Source organism: Salmo salar, chromosome 11 (assembly GCF_965601325.2).
Source record: "Salmo salar chromosome 11, fSalSal1, whole genome shotgun sequence".
Classification (NCBI taxonomy): Eukaryota; Metazoa; Chordata; class Actinopteri; order Salmoniformes; family Salmonidae; genus Salmo; species Salmo salar.
The window spans coordinates 53404165-53425619 of NC_138301.1; the positions used below are offsets into that span (position 1 = coordinate 53404165).

At 44.3% G+C, this 21455-nt stretch overlaps 1 protein-coding gene across 1 annotated transcript in view; it reads left to right on the plus strand.

Moving 5' to 3' along the window:
• Nucleotides 1-1027: 1027 nt before the first annotated feature.
• Nucleotides 1028-21455, plus strand: part of LOC106587947 (CD82 antigen) — a 48860-nt gene continuing 28432 nt past the window's right edge. The window contains exon 1 of the mRNA XM_014176609.3: nt 1028-1197. The gene's annotated coding sequence lies outside the window, so the exon portion shown is untranslated. The remainder of the gene's footprint in view (nt 1198-21455) is intronic.

The following is a 21455-nucleotide window of genomic DNA, read 5'->3' on the forward strand; positions in this document are numbered from 1 at the left end:
CCAACAATGCAGTTTTAAGAAAAATAAGTGTTAGGTAAAACATTTAAAGTAAAATAACTAGTAATTAAAGAGCAGCAGTGAAGTAACAATAGTGAGACTATATACAGGGGGTACCGGTTAGTTGAGTTAATATGTACATGTTGGTAGAGTTATTAAGATGCAGAGATGATAAACAGAGAGTAGCAGTAGTCTAGGTAGCACATTAACCGGTCTGTTTTGCTGTCAATACCCTCCTTGTCATGCAATGTTACCACAAACAGACTGGGTATTGGAGCGAGTTAGAAGGCCATGCTTTCTGAGATGATACCATATGTGTGGTTTTTTTATTTTACCTTTATTAAACTAGGCAAGTCAGTTAAGAACAAGTTCTTATTTTCAATGATGGCCTACTGGGGAACAGTGGGTTAACTGCCTTGTTCAGGGGCAGAATGATAGATTTTTACTTTGTCAGCTCAGGTGCTTCGATCTTGCAACCTTTCGGTTACTAGTCCAACGCTCTAACCTCTAGTCTACCTGCTGATCATGGGGGTACTGCCTTTATCTGTCCAATGAGATGATCTGAATAGCCTCTGCGCCACATGGTATCATTGCTATTAGTAGCTGCAGCTTTGGGACCACAGCTTAATGGTTTCATGACAGAATAGCCCCAACCGACAGCATCAACCTACTTTCAACCTGCAATAAAACCCATCTATAAAGTCAAACGTCTCTTCACTACAATATCCGCGTTGACTTATGCCTCAATGTAAGTCAACGTGCAATGTTATACGAAAGAAATACAATTTCAAATCAATGCATTTGGTGTTTGTTCTATACAGACATGATAATTACACTCGAGCGTCACGGGGATTTAGGGGTTAAAGAAGGGCATTGCGCGCAAGCTCGCTAAAATGGTGGGAGACTGCAGAGGATTCCCTAGCTCTGTTCCGAGCCGTTACGCTACATGCTTGTTGCTGACGCGGAGCCTTTCTAAAAGTTAACAGCTGGTTACGTAACGCCCGGGACTAGAGCTGGGATCTCCACGCTTCTCCGTCCCGTCCGCGCTCCGCACCGCGTCGTGTTGTTCACTCTTGGTTTGGCTTTGTTATTACCAGTCCAAAGTCCAACAGACAGACAGCTCACACGCAACAGGACAAGGAGACAGACCACTCCGTTGCACCAACTTTTTCTCCCCCCCTACAAACTTTACGCCAAACCGTAAGTAATTATACCAGGCAAACTTTGCGCATTGGTATTGCACAATATGAATTGTAGTTCTTTGCAAATGGTTAGCCTACGTTTTTCCTTGGATAGAAGTGCAATTGTTTTTGGGGGTGACACGCTTGACATTTTGATGAGCCAATTGGAAGAGTAAAAAAGTGGAAATGGAGGTGTATGTAGAATTATGAATTTAAACAGAATTCTGGGGATATAAACTTTTGGAATGGTAAAAGCAATGGTCCTGTGTTTTCTTCAGTTACTGGTGATGTGGCGTGCGTGTGTGGAGCTGTTGGTTTAACACCAGGGCTCAAGCATTAACGTCTGTAATTGAGACCAGTCGTATCCCAGGCATTGAAACGTTCTAACCATAACGTTACCATCGTCTGTTCTGATGATGTGGATACATTTTGTAGCGAACTTATATGTTGAATCATCATTGTTGATGTATCATGATATAAATATACACACTTTGTTGTTCAACATTGCAACGTTTCTTGTAACATGCCTTTTCAGTCTCTGACATACTAAGGGTTTATCCTATTGTTATGAAAAAACAAAGCATTTGTTCTTGGTTTTTCTTCTTCCATTAGCGGGTCTGGAATGGTCAACCACGTTGGTATAAGTTACCTTGTTTCCTGTGTGTGTGTGTGTGTGTGTGTGTGTGTGTGTGTGTGTGTGTGTGTGTGTGTGTGTGTGTGAACGTTGAAAGTAAAACGGAGGGTTGAACAGTGTGATATCGTTCCATCCACTGACCTCCACACATTCTGTTGTGTAGATTATACTTCCAACACATGGAACATACTGCCAGTACATTACAAGTAGCATTCACCAGCCATTATATATTATCTCAAGGCTGATCTCACATCTGTTTTGTCTTCTAGTTGTAATGGATAATATTACATGGACAGAGGGGGACCTGATCCTAGATCAGAACTCCTGTTTTGAACACGGGCCCAGAAGAGGGGTTGTTTAGTAACTTGTTCTACCAGACCAGTGATGGCTAAAGCAGAGGCTGTGTGTTCAAAACCGTCTCCCTGCTGGAGAGTTTAACTGTGTCCCAAATGGCACCTTATTCCCTCCATACTACACTACTGTTGACCAGACCCCGTAGGGTGCTATATACATGATAGTCTGCCATTTGGGACGCAACTTAGTAGCAGATCAGGGGAAGCAGGGGAGACCTTCAGGGCAGCATCAGACTAGTGTGTGTGTTTACAGTACGGTAACTGTTCTAACACACACACAGATACAGACACACTGCAAACTCAACCTACATACTGGTAGCACTGTATGTAACTACCAACATCAGACTATCAGCCTTGTTTCATATCTCCTCCTCTCTGTAACATCAGACTCAGTCTTGTTTCATATCTCCTCCTCTCTGTAACATCAGACTATCAGTCTTGTTTCATATCTCCTCCTCTCTGTAACATCAGACTCAGTCTTGTTTCATATCTCCTCCTCTCTGTAACATCAGACTCAGTCTTGTTTCATATCTCCTCCTCTCTGTGTATTTAAATGCAGTTATACAGGACAATGTCGACATGGGTCATTATAAATACGATGTTGGTTAAACACAATAGTGTATGTTTCTTTTATTACAGTTGATGTATGTAGCTCTGTGGCAGAGCTAGCTGTATGTGACTGGCGGGCAGGGCTAGCTGTATGTGACTGGCGGGCAGGGCTAGCTGTATGTGACTGGCGGGCAGGGCTAGCTGTATGTGACTGGCGGGCAGGGCTAGCTGTATGTGACTGGCGGGCAGGGCTAGCTGTATGTGACTGGCGGGCACCCTAATGGTATCACGCCAGCGTGTGGGTGGTGAGTGCACCGATGACATCAGTTGGCCAGTCTCTCATTGTGGGTGTGCCTTGCCCCCCCCCCCCCACCCCCCCCACCCCCGCCTCTCTCATCGATGCCAGAGATGACTGGCTGAGAGACTTTCTTTCACTTTTACTTTAGAGTTGTTGATCTGATCACATCGCTGGACTTTTGGTTTTTCCCCCTGTGTTTTAGAGCTAGAAGGAAAGATGTGGCCAACAGTTGTTACTGGCCCAAACCTTAAGATCTGCTCCCATACCCAGAATAAATACCCAGAATAAATATAAATTCATGTGTTTTGTTGTTGTTGTTACTTATCAAGTTTAGTTGATTGTGAATTGTGTGTTGAATGGGATCATTGTACTACGAGTGGGCAATTCCACGGTAACGAAATTACAGTTTGACTCAGTTAAAAAAAAAAATCACTTTAAAATACATGCCAAACACAAACTTTATTTGAAAGTTTAACAAACCATACAAGTCTATGCACCAGGACTACGTTGAACAAGTTCTACTGGTAAATGTAGCAAAACTAACTTAGTGGAAGAACTGTGCAGATGTAGAGTTTGGTAACATAATTACTGTAAAATCTCCCTCTGGGTTTTATGACCACATTATCCCAAACACCCTGTTAAATATCTGCTCTGAATTAAGATTCAAAGATGTCTGCAGATAGAACTGGCTGTCAGCTATGACATGGCACCTTGAGTTTGAAAATCTCTTTTTTTTGTTTTTTTGTTATTGAACTACAATATGTGAAGTGGATTTACACCCATTAACGGGAATTACGGTAACAAAAGTACATAATTAATCCCTTATCTGTTATAAACAGAAATGCATAATTATGGATTTGAATGTCTATTTTTCTGCATATCTAAGCATACCTCTTGATCTGTCTGTATCCTCCTGACTGTTGATTATTTTATATTAAAGAAGATAAATATGTTTCTGTGCACCTCTGCTCAAATCTGGGTAAAAGACTGAAAGGAATGTGAGTTATTCACTACATTGTAGTTAGTTTGCTTTTTTTCTAAAGTCTACCAAGCTTGCCAGCAGGCATGCCAGCTAAGATAGTTAGACAAGATAGCTACTCTAACTTGATTGATAGCAATTTTATGAAGTTGGCTCCAGTTGAATCAAGGACAAATCTCCGGGGGGATGGGCCCTCTGTTTACGAGGCTTCTGGGTGCTCATGGGTCCTTTCTGATGGAAAGACCCGAATGCATAAAGTTTTTAATTCTTGTTTTTTTAATTTGTTTATGTTTTGCGTAGACTCACACAGTCAATCATTTCAAACAGTTTCTTATGAACATGATTGCAGTTTGCCTGCATTCCATGTGTGTGTGTCACACCGACGCTGTAGGTGGTGTGTCAGACTGGGACATTGTTCACAGAAACTGTAGTATCTGCTGAGGGAGATGTTGTTCATGTAGCCTTGGTGCCAGTCTGGGACCCAGGTTACTGGTTTTCTAGGCTTGTTGGTGGTAGACTACATGAACTGTTGATAAATCAAGCCCACCAATCACCGGCTGCTCTACCAGTGGGGACGGCCCACCAGTCACCGGCTGCTCTACCAGTGGGGACGGCCCACCAGTCACCGGCTGCTCTACCAGTGGGGACGGCCCACCAGTCACCGGCTGCTCTACCAGTGGGGACGGCCCACCAGTCACCGGCTGCTCTACCAATGGGAGGATGTCTGTAGTGGTTTGACCCAACAGGTTGTTTCTTCAAAAGGACATCATTGAATCAGATTTACTCTTCAAATTCAACCAATGAGCCCTCAACTCAAACGTTGAACCGAAAACTCTAAATAGTCCCTTATCGTTGCAGCCACAGTAGAGAACATTGCACCCCTGTAACTACTAGACTCTATAGTCTGAACCATGTGTTCCTCCTCTGTTTAAATGTTCCTGGTAGTTGGGGAGTGACTATGTGAGAAGGGGGGGGGGTTTAGAGGGGGCCAAGCATGAGACTTCTTTCTCAGCAGGAGCTTCCCTCATTCACACAAACACCCTTCCCCATTCTCCTACCCTTCCCCCCCGGTCGGTTGTCATGGGAACGTCACAGAAGGAGTCTTAATGAAGTTGTCTGGGAGGTGCAAACTGGTTCTGTTACCATCAGTGGAACGGTCTTTGGTTGAATAGATTACTGAGTCCAGGGGTACAACCTAAACGGCACAGTATTCCCTTTATAGTACACTACTTTTGATCAGAGCCCTATGGCCAGGGTGCCATTATATATTACAGTACTTTTGACCAGAGCCCTATGGCCAGGGTGCCATTATATATTACAGTACTTTTAACCAGAGCCCTATGGCCAGGGTGCCATTATACATTGCTCAAAAAAATAAAGGGAACACTTAAACAACACAATGTAACTCCAAGTCAATCACACTTCTCTGAAATCAAACTGTCCACTTAGGAAGCAACACTGATTGACAATACATTTCACATGCTATTGTGCAAATGGAATAGACAACAGGTGGAAATTATAGGCAATTAGCAAGATACCCCCAATAAAGGAGTGGTTCTGCAGGTGGGGACCACAGACCACTTCTCAGTTCCTATGCTTCCTGGCTGATGTTTTGGTCACTTTTGAATGCTGGCGGTGCTTTCACTCTAGTGGTAGCATGAGACGGAGTCTACAACCCACACAAGTGGCTCAGGTAGTGCAGCTCATCCAGGATGGCACATCAATGCGAGCTGTGGCAAGAAGGTTTGCTGTGTCTGTCAGCGTAGTGTCCAGAGCATGGAGGCGCTACCAGGAGACAGGCCAGTACATCAGGAGACGTGGAGGAGGCCGTAGGAGGGCAACAACCCAGCAGCAGGACCGCTACCTCCGCCTTTGTGCAAGGAGGAGCAGGAGGAGCACTGCCAGAGCCCTGCAAAATGACCTCCAGCAGGCCACAAATGTGTATGTGTCTGCTCAAACGGTCAGAAATAGACTCCATGAGGGTGGTATGAGGGCCCGACGTCCACAGGTGGGGGTTGTGCTTACAGCCCAACACCGTGCAGGACGTTTGGCATTTGCCAGAGAACACCAAGATTGGCAAATTCGCCACTGGCGCCCTGTGCTCTTCACAGATGAAAGCAGGTTCACACTGAGCATGTGACAGACGTGACAGAGTCTGGAGACGCCGTGGAGAACGTTCTGCTGCCTGCAACATCCTCCAGCATGACCGGTTTGGCGGTGAGTCAGTCATGGTGTGGGGTGGCATTTCTTTGGGGGGCCGCACAGCCCTCCATGTGGTCGCCAGAGGTAGCCTGACTGCCATTAGGTACCGAGATGAGATCCTCAGACCCCTTGTGAGACCATATGCTGGTGCGGTTGGCCCTGGGTTCCTCCTAACGCAAGACAATGCTAGACCTCATGTGGCTGGAGTGTGTCAAGTTCCTGCAAGAGGAAGGCATTGATGCTATGGACTGGCCTGCCCGTTCCCCAGACCTGAATCCAATTGAGCACATCTGGGACATCATGTCTCGCTCCATCCACCAACGCCACGTTGCACCACAGACTGTCCAGGAGTTGGCGGATGCTTTAGTCCAGGTCTGGGAGGGGATCCCTCAGGGACCATCCGCCACCTCATCAGGAGCATGCCCAGGCGTTGTAGGGAGGTCATACAGGCACGTGGAGGCCACACACACTACTGAGCCTCATTTTGACTTGTTTTAAGGACATTACATCAAAGTTGGATCAGCCTGTAGTGTGGTTTTCCACTTTAATTTTGAGTGTGACTCCAAATCCAGACCTCCATGGGTTGATAAATTGGATTTCCATTGATTATTTTTGTGTGATTTTGTTGTCAGCACATTCAACTATGTAAAGAAAAAAGTATTTAATAAGATTATTTCATTCATTCAGATCTAGGATGTGTTATTTTAGTGTTCCCTTTATTTTTTTGAGCAGTATATATTACAGTACTTTTAACCAGAGCCCTATGGCCAGGATGCCATTTGGGAGTCAGCCCATGACTGTTGGGGCTCACACTGCTAACAAGTCCAGGCAGCACCCCTCACTGTTGACACCTCTCACCTCCTCTCTTATCCTCACCCTACACTCCCTTGTTTCTCTAGTCCTCCCAGGCCAGTTACCTCAACCCCTTGTTTCTCTAGTCCTCCCAGGCCAGTTACCTCAACCCCTTGTTTCTCTGGCCCTCCCAGCCCAGTTACCTCAACCCCCTTGTTTCTCTGGTCCTCCCAGCCCAGTTACCTCAACCCCCTTGTTTCTCTGGTCCTCCCAGCCCAGTTACCTCAACCCCCTTGTTTCTCTGGCCCTCCCAGCCCAGTTACCTCAACCCCCTTGTTTCTCTGGCCCTCCCAGCTCAGTTACCTCAACCCCCTTGTTTCTCTGGCCCTCCCAGCCCAGTTACCTCAACCCCCTTGTTTCTCTGGTCCTCCCAGCCCAGTTACCTCAACCAGGCAGGGATAGTTTTACACCTGTTAAACCCCTTTAAAAACATCCTCAGGTCACTTGGTCATAACTAATCATTGTTCTGGTGAGAAAGGGACATCTTTCATATCTGTCTGTTGTTGTAGTGAAGAGGTCTGTGTCCCAACTGATGCCATATTCCCTATATAGTGCACTACTTTTGAACAGAGCCCTATGCACCCTGGTCCAAAGTAGTGAGTTACATAGGGAATAGGGTGTTATCTGGGACGCTGTTTGAATGTACGGCTGGAGTGGAGTGGTCCTCTCTCCTCCTCTCCGGGTTGATTTTCTCCTTTTGTTCAGGGATCAGAGTGGCTGAAAGCTGCCTTTGTTTTGGTGGCCAACTCAAAGCAGGGCTCTGTCTGTCTATCCCGTCTGTCTGCCTGTCTTGTCCTGTCTGTCTGTGAGGCTAGAGGATGGTTGCTGGAGGATGTTGGCTCTGGTGTGTGACAGAGCTGTAGAAGGTGGGGGCCGGTGGGTGTAAGGGTTTTGTTAAGGAGGGCAGGTGTTAAGGGACGTGTTGTGTGGGTTTGGAGAAAAGTTTGTGTGTGTTTTGCGTATGTGTGTAGTGTTAACCAGAGACTGGCTAGACCAGCTGAACGCTGATGAAACTTAACCTTGCCTTGCTTGGGGAACAGGCTTGTTCAAGTGGACGACAGCTCCATTAAAACGGTGTGTGTGGGTGTGTGTGTGTGTGTGTGTGTGTGATTTGTCCTCTAACAGGGGAAGCCTGTATTCTAGCTTCATTGTCAAACCATTAGGATGATGTGTGATGACAGCCCAGTGCCTGTAGGATGGGAGTGACTAATACGACTGGTGTTAAACACGTCCACACTCAGCCTCTTTGACTGTACACATGAGAACACTGTAGGGTGGTCACAATCCCAGTATGACCGTACTACCAGACCAGACTTTCTTTGGCAACAAAATAAAACGTAAAGCAGATGAAACACTTTGGTCCTTTTTAAAAACCTACTTTATGTCAAATATTGTGACTCTGGATGACAACATTAGGAGTGTTTTTCCTGAAATGAAGTCCCCTGCATGTTTTGTTTCCTTTGCTTTCTTACTTCCTGGTATCAAGATACTGGAAGAGTGACAACCCTACTCCACTGATTTGTCAATTTAAACATATTTGTTTTGCCTACTTATTGCTTATTGCTACTAATAAACATATTGCTACTAATAAACATATTTTATATACGTTTGGCTTTCTTATTGGCTGCTAATAAACACAACATTATATACAGTTGAAGTTGGAAGTTTACACACTTAGGTTGGAGTCATTAACTCGTTTTTCAACCACTCCAAACATTTCTTGTTAACAAACTATAGTTTTGGCAAGTCGGTTAGGACATCTACTTTGTGCATGACACGAGTAATTTTTCCAACAATTGTTTACAGACAGATTATTTCACTTATAACTCACTGTATCACAATTCCAGTGGGTCAGAAGTTTACATACACTAAGTTGACTGTGCCTCTAAACAGCTTGGAAAATTCCAGAAAATGATGTCATGGCTTTAGAAGCTTCTGATAGGCTAATTGACATCATTTTAGCCAATTGGAGGTGTACCTGTGGATGAATTTCAAGGCCTACCTTCAAACTCAGTGCCTCTTTGCTTGACATCATGGGAAAATCAAAAGAAATCAGCCAAGACCTCAGGAAAAAAGATTGTAGACCTCCACAAGTCTGATTCATCCTTGGGAGCAATTTCCAAACGCCTGAAGGTACCACGTTCATCTGTACAAACAATAGTATGCAAGTATAAACACCATGAGACCACGCAGCCGCCATACCACTGAAGAAGGAGACGCGTTCTGTCTCCTAGAGATGAACGTACTTTGGTGCGAATAGTGCAAATGAATCCCAGAACAACAGCAAAGGACCTTGTGAAGATGCTGGCGTAAACGGGTACAAAAGGGACAGGGAATTTCTACTAGGATTAAATGTCAGGAATTGTGAAACTGAGTTTAAATGTATTTGGCTAAGGTGTATGTAAACTTTTGACTTCAAGTGTGTGTGTGTGTGTGTCTATTTCCATCCATCCATTCCAGAGAGGGTATGTATTTCCCAAAGAAACCAATTGTCTCGTCCTTCTCGCCTCCTGCACGGCTCTAACCAGCTCAGGAGTGTGAGAGGAGTCTGTCTAAGTTGTGCACGGGATCGTGTGTCAGAATGAGCGCTAATGTCACCCTGCAGACAGAACAACAAATGTCACAAGTCATCTTATCTTTGTACTTTCACCTTTTTAACACACAAATGGAAGCACATTTCTTTCCTTATCTCTCTGTAGGCACTCTAGATACAGTCTCTCATGGAATGTCCTTATTTCCTCCTAGTTTTAGTTGCTATGTTACCAGGGGAGAGAGAGACTAACATTTGAAGAAGAGTCCAGTAGTAATGGAAGTATCGTGTCTTGACACACACATACTGTAAACAAAAGCAGATTCTTACCCTTTTACACACAATGTCTAAATCGGGGATGGGAAACTGGCAGCCCCTTTTTGTAGGCCTGTGGAGGTGGACTCAGTCGGCGTCTCAACTTACTGTTTGACAGTTAGAATAATAGAATACACAAGGTGACATTTAGAAAAGCGGTTGTGCATCAGCAGTCGGCCATTTTGGGGGTAAATGAGTCTAGCAGCCAGCTATCTAAACTTGTAGTCAGCATGGTTGAATTACCGACCGGGGTGGAGCCCATTGATCATCACTTATCATATTAAAAACTGTAAACGTTTGCCTCCAGCCTGTGACAAAATGCGAAGAATTGTAGGAAAATGTCCTGTAAAACGGCTAGTTATTCTCTCTGTTCCATGGCTAAATGAGCTGTAAAACGGCTAGTTATTCCCTCTGTTCCATGGCTAAATGAGCTGTAAAACGGCTAGTTATTCTCTCTGTTCCATGGCTAAATGAGCTGTAAAACGACTAGTTATTCTATCTGTTCCATGGCTAAATGAGCTGTAAAACGGCTAGTTATTCTCTCTGTTCCATGGCTAAATGAGCTGTAAAACGGCTACTTATTCTCTCTGTTCCATGGCTAAATGAGCTGTAAAACGGCTAGTTATTCCCTCTGTTCCATGGCTAAATGAGCTGTAAAACGACTAGTTATTCTCTCTGTTCCATGGCTAAATGAGCTGTAAAACGGCTAGTTATTCTCTCTGTTCCATGGCTAAATGAGCTGTAAAACGGCTAGTTATTCTCTCTGTTCCATGGCTAAATGAGCTGTAAAACGGCTACTTATTCTCTCTGTTCCATGGCTAAATGAGCTGTAAAACGGCTAGTTATTCTCTCTGTTCCACTTAAATGGACGTGCACCTGATTATACATATCAGTAGGTCTAGGCTACCTGGCCTGCACACAAATGTAGGCTTATAAATGTGGGTCTATAAATGTGCCCATTTGTGGATCTGATAGTATGTCTGATTGTCTTAACTCACCACCACTGTGGAATGTCTCAAAGTAAAAAATAATTCACCACAGACAGCAAGTAAACAAACAGCACTACCCTACAGCACTCTGTAGATTAGCACCATGGTGTAGCTGGAGGACAGCTAGCTTCCATCCTCCTCTGGCTACATTGACTTCAATACAAAACCTTGGAGGCTCATGGTTCTCACCCCCTTCCATAGACTTACACATTAATTATGACAACTTCCGGAGGACGTCCTCCAATCTACAGTATCAGAGCTCTTGCAGCATGAACTGACATGTTGTCCACCCAGTCAAGGGATCAGAGAATGGATCTTGTACTGAAAGCATAAGCTACAGCTAGTTAGCAGTGCAGTATATACAATGTGGTGAGTCGATGAGAGAGATTTTGTAGTATATTATTTTTCACTTAATTAGCTATCATTGAATGCAGCAAGCTAGTTTAGCCTACTCAAACTACCGTCTCAAACAGAGAGGGATGCTATGTTCGCTAACTGGCTATGGCTGGAACTCTTCCAAGTCAAGGTAAGCTTTTGGTTTTATTAATTATAAATGTTTTGCCATGGAGGGGAGGGGAGGGGGCGGCCCGCCGGTGTAACTGCTAAACCCGCTTGCTGCTGACTGTGCACTTTACTGCATGATTGTAGCAGGTTTACTAACGCGTTAGTTCTAGTAGCTGTATTGACAATGACGTTACGATGGTGACAACGATGTAGGCTGTGTGTAGCGGTTGGCTTGGTTACAGACTGCTGATGTGTTGTGAACTCAAGTCGATAAATGAAGGGAAAAGGTGAGAGGAGGAGAGCGCGTAGATGCCAGAAGGAATTATACATACAAACAGCCTGTTGTATGTATCTAGCTGCTATGAAAGTGAACATGTATTTGCATGTGATCAGGGGATGTATTCATTGCATCGATTCTGTTTTAAGTGTTTTATCTCAACGGAAGCAAACATAACAAAACTGGGATAAACATACCTGAATGAGTCCAATAGAAGCTCTCGTTTTGCAACTGTTGGACTACTTGGTTACACCCTAGATCAGCTAGATGCAGGCAAGAGTCTGCAAAGCGCTATTGAATGTGTCACTGTCTGTCACCTTGATTACTCAAAATTCGCTTGACCTGTGCGTACCTACATTGTAAACCTTCATTCATAGGCTAGGTTGTAGAAACCTCATGATGGGTACAGGGAAAATTTGAGAATCATGTGGGAGCCTAAACCTATCAATGTTACATTGAACTGGGTTACTGGAGTACGTAATGACAGTCATCCAATATGCTGTCATAGAAATAAGGCCATGTTCATAAAAAATATAAATATCCTCCCTCATCTTAAACGGCACCAGCCGCCTCTGATGCAAACAAACTAGACAGAAAGTGGAAGCAAAGTGACCTGCAAGTTCTCACTCTGACTTCAAACTCTGATCTCTTTCTCTCTCTCCCCTCCTCTCTCCCCTTCTCGCGGTCTCTCTTTCTCTCTCTCTCCCCTCCTCTCTCCCCTTCTCGCGGTCTCTCTCTCTCTCCCCTCCTCTCTCCCCTTCTCGCGGTCTCTCTTTTTCTCTCTCTCTCTCTCTCTCCCCTTCTTGCTCTTTCTCTCTCTCTTCTCGCTCTGTCTCCCTCTCATACACTCTTATCTCACTTTACTGAGTGTTGTATCAGCCGACCCCAATGTGTTCTCTCAGTAGTGCCTGGTACAGATAGAAACGGGAGGAGGAGAGGAAAAGCAGAACAACTAGTGGGGAAAAGAGCAAGTTCAGTGAAAGAGAGAGAAAGAGGACTGAACTGACTTGTTTGACACCCTGAAGTGAAAGGGAGAGAGGACTGAACTGACTTGTTTGACACCCTGAAGTGAAAGCAGAAGAAAAGGTCTGCGTCCCAAATGGCACCCTATTCCATAGGAAATAGGAAATAGGGTGCCACTTGGAAAGGCTGTCATATGATCCTAAAGCCCTCTGCTCTGGAGGCTCCTGGGATATTTTAGGATTTGGAGAAAAAAAAAACATGAGGTGGAAGAAAATAGATGAAGAGGGGTTGGTGTAGGTTAGGAGAGATGAGGGGTTGGTGTAGGTTAGGAGAGATGAGGGGTTGGTGTAGGTTAGGAGAGATGAGGGGTTGGTGTAGGTTAGGAGAGAGGAAGAGGGGTTGGTGTAGGTTAGGAGAGAGGAAGAGGGGTTGGTGTAGGTTAGGAGAGAGGAAGAGGGGTTGGTGTAGGTTAGGAGAGAGGAAGAGGGGTTGGTGTAGGTTAGGAGAGAGGAAGAGGGGTTGGTGTAGGTTAGGAGAGAGGAAGAGGGGTTGGTGTAGGTTAGGAGAGAGGAAGAGGGGTTGGTGTAGGTTAGGAGAGAGGAAGAGGGGTTGGTGTAGGTTAGGAGAGAGGAAGAGGGGTTGGTGTAGGTTAGGAGAGAGGAAGAGGGGTTGGTGTAGGTTAGGAGAGAGGAAGAGGGGTTGGTGTAGGTTAGGGGGGGGGGGGCTGTGCCTGTATTCCGTGTCCAGAGTAGGACTAGGTTCCCCTGTCCATATTGTCGTATTCATTCTGATCTAAAAGACAGAAACTGATCCTAGATCAGCACTCCTAACTCTGAGAACCTTTGTGAATGTGGGCCCTGGTCTGTGATTGGTCGGCTACGGTAGTGTGTTAACTACTGATGGGTCTTCTGTAAGATGTGTGTAGCAATATGTTTACGGCCTCTTTGAATGGCGACAGATGTCTGTCACACACACACACACACACAAGGCCGTGCCTGAGCGGAGGGTTAGTAGACAGGACTTTGTATTTGAGACAGAAACATCGATTTGACTATGTAAAGTCTTTATGCTACTGGACTCTCTGAAAGTGTCTAGTGTGTTTTTATTAACCAATGAGGTTGGAGACAAAATATTTTGAAAGAGGGGACCTTTATTCTCTGCTTTCACTTTGTCTTGGAGATGGAGGCCTCAACTCAACAGAATATAATGCTCTGAATCACTCACTTGTTAGTAGTTATCACAGATAATGTTACAGCACTTATCAGTTCAAAACATAAAGGAGAGTTACACTCTAGGAGCTCAGATGTAAAAAAAACATTTCCAACGTTTCGACAGACCGGCTGTCTTCGTCGGGGTATAACAGACCGGCTGTCTTCGTCGGGGTATAACAGACCGGCTGTCTTCGTCCGGGTTATAACAGACCGGCTGTCTTCGGTCGGGGTGTAACAGACCGGCTGTCTTCGGTCGGGGTATAACAGACCGGCTGTCTTCGTCCGGGTTATAACAGACCGGCTGTCTTCGTTCGGGTTGTAACAGACCGGCTGTCTTCGGTCGGGTTATAACAGACCGGCTGTCTTCGGTCGGGGTATAACAGACCGGCTGTCTTCGGTCGGGGTGTAACAGACCGGCTGTCTTCGTTCGGGGTATAACAGACCGGCTGTCTTCGGTCGGGGTGTAACAGACCGGCTGTCTTCGGTCGGGGTGTAACAGACCGGCTGTCTTCGGTCGGGGTATAACAGACCGGCTGTCTTCGGTCGGGGTATAACAGACCGGCTGTCTTCGGTCGGGGTGTAACAGACCGGCTGTCTTCGTTCGGGTTGTAACAGACCGGCTGTCTTCGTTCGGGTTGTAACAGACCGGCTGTCTTCGTTCGGGTTGTAACAGACCGGCTGTCTTCGTTCGGGTTGTAACAGACCGGCTGTCTTCGTTCGGGTTGTAACAGACCGGCTGTCTTCGTTCGGGTTGTAACAGACCGGCTGTCTTCGTTCGGGTTGTAACAGACCGGCTTGTCTGTCGAAATGTTGGACATGCACATTTTTTGTTGCATCTGAGCTCCTAGAGTGTGCTGCTCTCCACTCCGCTAGCCAGCACCTCTCCTAAATAGGTGTGTGTTTGTTGGGCCTCTAGACAACACTTATCAGTAACTCTGGTTGATTTAAAATAAATCGCTGCAGTAACGTCATCAACAGCAGCTTTGAGGTTAGAGGCTAGGAGACTTCATTTGACCTTTGTCACTGTGCCTCTCTGGATATGAGAGATGCCCGCTAAGAGAAGAGACGCACCGCGAAGACAAATGGCCACACGCAGCGGAGGCCACAGTGAGTTCACGCTCACCTGCTGGGTGGCGGTGAACGGTGGTGTTTTTAACATATAGAATTTTCTGAAAATTGCGTCAGGGGGCGATAGCCCGGCCACTCGCTGTTTTAAGTCCATGGTCTTCGCGGGGGCTCTTTAACTTTATAGCCCTGTGATTGACGAAGGGTAATTCCACCATAACAAAATGATGCTTACACTCAGAATTTTCACTTTCAAAGTATGATCTTAAAAAAAACTTTAAAAAAAATACAAACATTTGATTGGAAAGTTTTAACAAACCGTACAACATATACACGGGGACTACTTTTAACAACTTCCACTGAGCATTTTACATTAACACATTTACTCTTAAGAACAGTGCAGATTGGGTTTGGTAACAGAATGACAAGACACTAGGTAATATTTCTTAATCTTAAACAAGGCATTTCTGCTGAACTAAGTATAAGAGCAGTATTTTCTTGTCACCCAACAAATGTAAACACCTGGAGTTTGTTAAACGCCATTGGAACTGGTGCTTTAGTCAAATGAGATGGGAATAGAGCTGTTTGGCCAAGCGGTGGGGTTGGCATCCAAATGAGAACGAACCCCCATACCTACTGTAAAATACAGGGGTGGATCTTTGATGTTCTGTGGATATTTTGCTTCCACTGGTCCCGAGGCCATTGTTAAGGTCAACAGCATCATAAACTGTACCCAGTACCAGGACATTTTTGCCAACAGCCTGGTTTCCTCTGCCAGGAGGCTGAAACTTGGCCGCAAGTGGATCTCCTAGGAAGACCATAACCCCAAGCAACACATTAAAATCAACCAAGAAATGGTCACACAATCAACATTTTTCAATGGCCATCTCAGTCTCCAGACTGGAAACGCATTGAAAACCTGTGGTTTGAATTGAACAAGGACAGTCCATAAGGATATCAACGATCTGGAAATATTCTCTTTGGAGGAATGGTCCAACATCTCTCCCAATGTGTTCTCCAATCTCATAAAACATTTTAGAAAAGTCTCAGTGCCCTTATCCTCACAAAGTGAGCTATTGAAAACATTGTGGTCAATCATTTTGACCCCTAACTTTTTGAGTGTTAGTATAAAATAATATAATTTCTCATTTATTTATTTAATTATTTTTTTTATTTTTTTTAGCATACAATATAACTAAATATTTGTAATTATTTATTTTATGCAGTCTTTTTTTGCTCATCTTTATCATGGGTTCCAATACTTTTGGACTTCACTTTATTTCTAATACCTTTGCAGTCAAAAACAAGCTATTTCTATGTTTTTGAGGTTGGAATACCACTGAAATTGTGAAAAATGATGCTAATGCCCTTTTTAGTGTAAGAGCGGTTTGAAAAGCCCGCTTTACATTTCACCCTGTCACACTGGTTGAATTAATGTTGTTTTTACATCATTTCTACAAAATACGTTGAACCAATGTGGAATAGACATTGAATTGACGTCTGTGCCCAGTGTGTTAGCTTTCATTTGACACCCAATTTGATATGTTCCTATAAACTTCACATGTTGGTGCTCATGGGTCCTTTTACACCCAATTTGATATGTTCCTATGAACTTCACATGGGTCCTTTTTACACCCAATTTGATATGTTCCTATGAACTTCACATGTTGGTGCTCATGGGTCCTTTTACATGGAAATGCCCCCAACTTAACATTGAGTCAACACTGTAGCTAGTGAAGTTGCAGTGTCTGGAGAATCCCTCATTCTTCAGAGGTTTTACAAATAGCATCCCTTTCTCTATTGGGCCCTGGTCAAAAGTAGTGCACTATGTGGGGCCCTGGTCAAAAGTAGTGCACTATGTGGGGCCCTGGTCAAAAGTAGTGCACTATGTGGGGCCCTGGTCAAAATTTGTGCACTATGTAGGACCCTGGTTAAAAGTAGTGCACTGTATAGGGGATAGGGTGGCATTTAGGATGCAGCCTTGGTGTGCAAGTTGGTGTCCACTTATATATTATAGTCCTGCCATGTTTTCCACTGTATGTGTCCCTGTGTTTAAACAGTATGTTGAGACCATTTATCCTGGTTTAACTGTCTGACTCAGACTACTGTAACGACTGGACTGTCTTGTGGCTGAAGGGGCTCTTTGAACACATGGTTAACATGGCAGTAAACTGATCTTATGTTAACTAGTCAACATAATGGAACAGCCTTGTTTCAATATATATTCACGTTCGGGCCTCTTGGCTTTCAGACCGTTTAAGTTCAATGTTTGACCAGTGTTAGCCGTCGTGTATCCTCTTTGGTCTGCGTCCAGATTTCCCGCTCTTTTCCCCAAGCGGGCACTCGCACACTCCCTGTCATGGATTTGAAAGTATCGGATTGGTTTAAGAATTGGATGATGGGAGTGTCCAAGTGCACATTTTGTTGTTGAGAACCGGGATGTAGATTCTCTCTCCCTGACACCGGGTCGTTGTAATGACCTACGTTATCTTAACTTCATCATCTCCCTCTCTCTGTTACACCCTCAATCATCTCTCTCTGTGTTACTCTCTCTGTTACACTCTCCCCCTCTCTGTTACACTCTCAATCATCTCTCTCTGTTATACTTTCTCTGTTACACTCTCTACCATCTCTCTCTGTTATACTCTCTCTGTTACACTCTCTACCATCTCTCTCTGTTATACTCTCTCTGTTATACTCTCTACCATCTCTCTCTGTTATACTCTCTACCATCTCTCTCTGTTATACTCTCTACCATCTCTCTCTGTTATACTCTCTACCATCTCTCTCTGTTATACTCTCTACCATCTCTCTCTGTTATACTCTCTACCATCTCTCTCTGTTATACTCTCTACCATCTCTCTCTGTTATACTCTCTACCATCTCTCTCTGTTATACTCTCTACCATCTCTCTCTGTTATAGTCTCTACCATCTCTCTCTGTTATACTCTCTACCATCTCTCTCTGTTATACTCTCTCTGTTACACTCTCTACCATCTCTCTCTGTTACACTCTCTACCATCTCTCTCTGTTATACTCTCTACCATCTCTCTCTGTTATACTCTCTCTGTTACACTCTCTACCATCTCTCTCATGTTATACTCTCTACCATCTCTCTCATGTTATACTCTCTACCATCTCTCTCATGTTATACTCTCTACCATCTCTCTCTGTTATACTCTCTACCATCTCTCTCTGTTATACTCTCTACCATCTCTCTCTGTTATACTCTCTACCATCTCTCTCTGTTATACTCTCTACCATCTCTCTCTGTTATACTCTCTACCATCTCTCTCTGTTATACTCTCTACCATCTCTCTCTGTTATACTCTCTACCATCTCTCTCTGTTATACTCTCCACCATCTCTCTCTGTTATACTCTCTCTGTTACACTCTCTACCATCTCTCTCTGTTATACTCTCTACCATCTCTCTCTGTTATACCTCTCCATCTCTCTCTGTTATACTCTCTCTGTTACACTCTCTACCATCTCTCTCTGTTATACTCTCTACCATCTCTCTCTGTTATACTCTCTACCATCTCTCTCTGTTACACTCTCTACCATCTCTCTCTGTTACACTCTCTACCATCTCTCTCTGTTATACTCTCTACCATCTCTCTCTGTTACACTCTCCATCTCTCTCTGTTACACTCTCCATCTCTCTCTGTTACACTCTCCATCTCTCTCTGTTACACTCTCTACCATCTCTCTCTGTTACACTCTCTACCATCTCTCTCTGTTACACTCTCTACCATCTCTCTCTGTTACACTCTCTACCATCTCTCTCTGTTACACTCTCTACCATCTCTCTCTGTTACACTCTCTACCATCTCTCTCTGTTACACTCTCTACCATCTCTCTCTGTTACACTCTCTACCATCTCTCTCTGTTACACTCTCTACCATCTCTCTCTGTTACACTCTCTACCATCTCTCTCTGTTACACTCTCTACCATCTCTCTCTGTTACACTCCATCTCTCTCTGTTACTCTCCATCTCTCTCTGTTACTCTCCATCTCTCTCTGTTACTCTCCATCTCTCTCTGTTATACTCTCCATCTCTCTCTGTTATACTCTCTACCATCTCTCTCTGTTACACTCTCTACCATCTCTCTCTGTTACACTCCATCTCTCTCTGTTACTCTCCATCTCTCTCTGTTACTCCATCTCTCTCTGTTACTCTCCATCTCTCTCTGTTACTCTCCATCTCTCTCTGTTACACTCCATCTCTCTCTGTTATACTCTCTACCATCTCTCTCTGTGTTACACTCTCTACCATCTCTCTCTGTGTTACACTCTCTACCATCTCTCTCTGTGTTACACTCTCTACCATCTCTCTCTGTGTTACACTCTCTACCATCTCTCTCTGTGTTACACTCTCTACCATCTCTCTCTGTGTTACACTCTCTACCATCTCTCTCTGTGTTACACTCTCTACCATCTCTCTCTGTGTTACGCTCCCCATCTCTCTCTGTGTTACTCTCCATCTCTCTCTGCTACTATCTACTGTATCTCTCAATCCCCCACGGCATTGCTTCGCTGACAGCAGGAAGTATTGAGCAGCTCACACTACTGATGGGGGGAAAAAATCTACACAGTTACATATTGGAATATTATTTGTGACAATATATTGTATCATTTTGACAATATCACAATATTATTTTAGCGCTAATTGGCTGTACCTGCAACAACAACAAAATCCAGTATTTTTTTTTCCTTCATAGCTTGTTCTTTTTAAATAGAGAGGCAATTTGTTTTCAGCACTTTTATTTCCATGACGGATCAAAACTAGTTTTCTCATGACTCTGTGTCTTTCTGCAGCAGACATGTAGTGATCATTATGTTTGGAACATCGAATCGCAATAAAATCTCAGTATTGAATCATAATACATAGAATCGCCAATATGCATCGGCATCGGCATCAGCATCATATCGCATCGGCATCATATCATGAGGTCCCTGGCAATTGCCAGCCCTAGTCCACACATTCTACTGAAATTTCCATAGATTTATTTGACTGGAAGAGGCCATTACTTTGTGGAAAGGAGAGAGGTAGAGAGAGGTAGAGAGAGAGGATCTTGAGCCCCTCATGCTCTGCTGTGCGATATTGAGGTCAGCTGTGTTTTGAGGTTGTGTTTTAGAGCTTCAGGCTGTGTTGCTGTGGTAGATTGATGTTATGCTCGCTGTTCAGTTTGTGCTCTGTGTTGCTGGTTGTACAGTCTGATGGAGGGTGTTGGGGTTGTGTGTTGCTGGTTGTACAGTCTGATGGAGGGTGTTGCTGGTTGTACAGTCTGATGGAGAGTGTTGGTTGTGTTGCTGGTTGTACAGTCTGGTTCAGGTTGTGTTTTAGAGCTTCAGGCTGTGTTGCTGGTTGTACAGTCTGATGGAGGGTGTTGGTTGTGTTGCTGGTTGTACAGTCTGATGGAGGGTGTTGGTTGTGTTGCTGGTTGTACAGTCTGATGGAGGGTGTTGGTTGTGTGTTGCTGGTTGTACACCCTGATTGAGGTTGTTGTGTTGCTGGTTGTACAGTCTGATGGAGGGTGTGTTGCTGGTTGCAGTGGTGTACAAATACTTTAAAGTACTACTTAAGTAGTTTTGGGGGTATCTGTACTTTACTATTTCTTTTTTTGGCAACTTTTACTTCGCTACATTCCTAAAGAAAATAATATACTTTTTACTCCATACATTTTCCCTGACAGCCAAAAGTACTCGTTACATTTCGACAGGAAAATGGTCCAATTCACGTACTTATCAAGAGAACACATGGTCACTGGTGGACTCACTAAACACAACCGCTTTATTTGTAAATGATGTTGGAGTGTGTCCCTGGCTGTCCGTACATTTATCAAAACTAGAAAATCATGCCGCCTGGTTTGTTCAAAATGGTTTATACTTTTGATACTTAAGTATATTTAAAGCCACATTTTTTTAGACTTTTACTCAAGTAGTATTTTACTGGGTGACTTTGACTTTTACTGGAGTCATTTTCTATTAAGGTATCATTACTTTTACTCATGTATGACAATTGGGTACTTTTTTTCCACCACTGGCTGGTTGTATACCAGTAATCCTATAGATCCAGGTCCCTATCATCTCAGCAGCTTAGCCAGCAGGTCAGATGTTTCCAGGCATCTGTCTCCTATAGATCCAGGTCCCTATCATCTCAGCAGCTTAGCCAGCAGGTCAGATGTTTCCAGGCATCTGTCTCCTATAGATCCAGGTCCCTATCATCTCAGCAGCTTAGCCAGCAGGTCAGATGTTTCCAGGCATCTGTCTCCTAGAGATCCAGGTCCCTATCATCTCAGCAGCTTAGCCAGCAGGTCAGATGTTTCCAGGCATCTGTCTCCTATAGATCCAGGTCCCTATCATCTCAGCAGCTTAGCCAGCAGGTCAGATGTTTCCAGGCATCTGTCTCCTATAGATCCAGGTCCCTATCATCTCAGCAGCTTAGCCAGCAGGTCAGATGTTTCCAGGCATCTGTCTCCTAGAGATCCAGGTCCCTATCATCTCAGCAGCTTAGCCAGCAGGTCAGATGTTTCCAGGCATCTGTCTCCTAG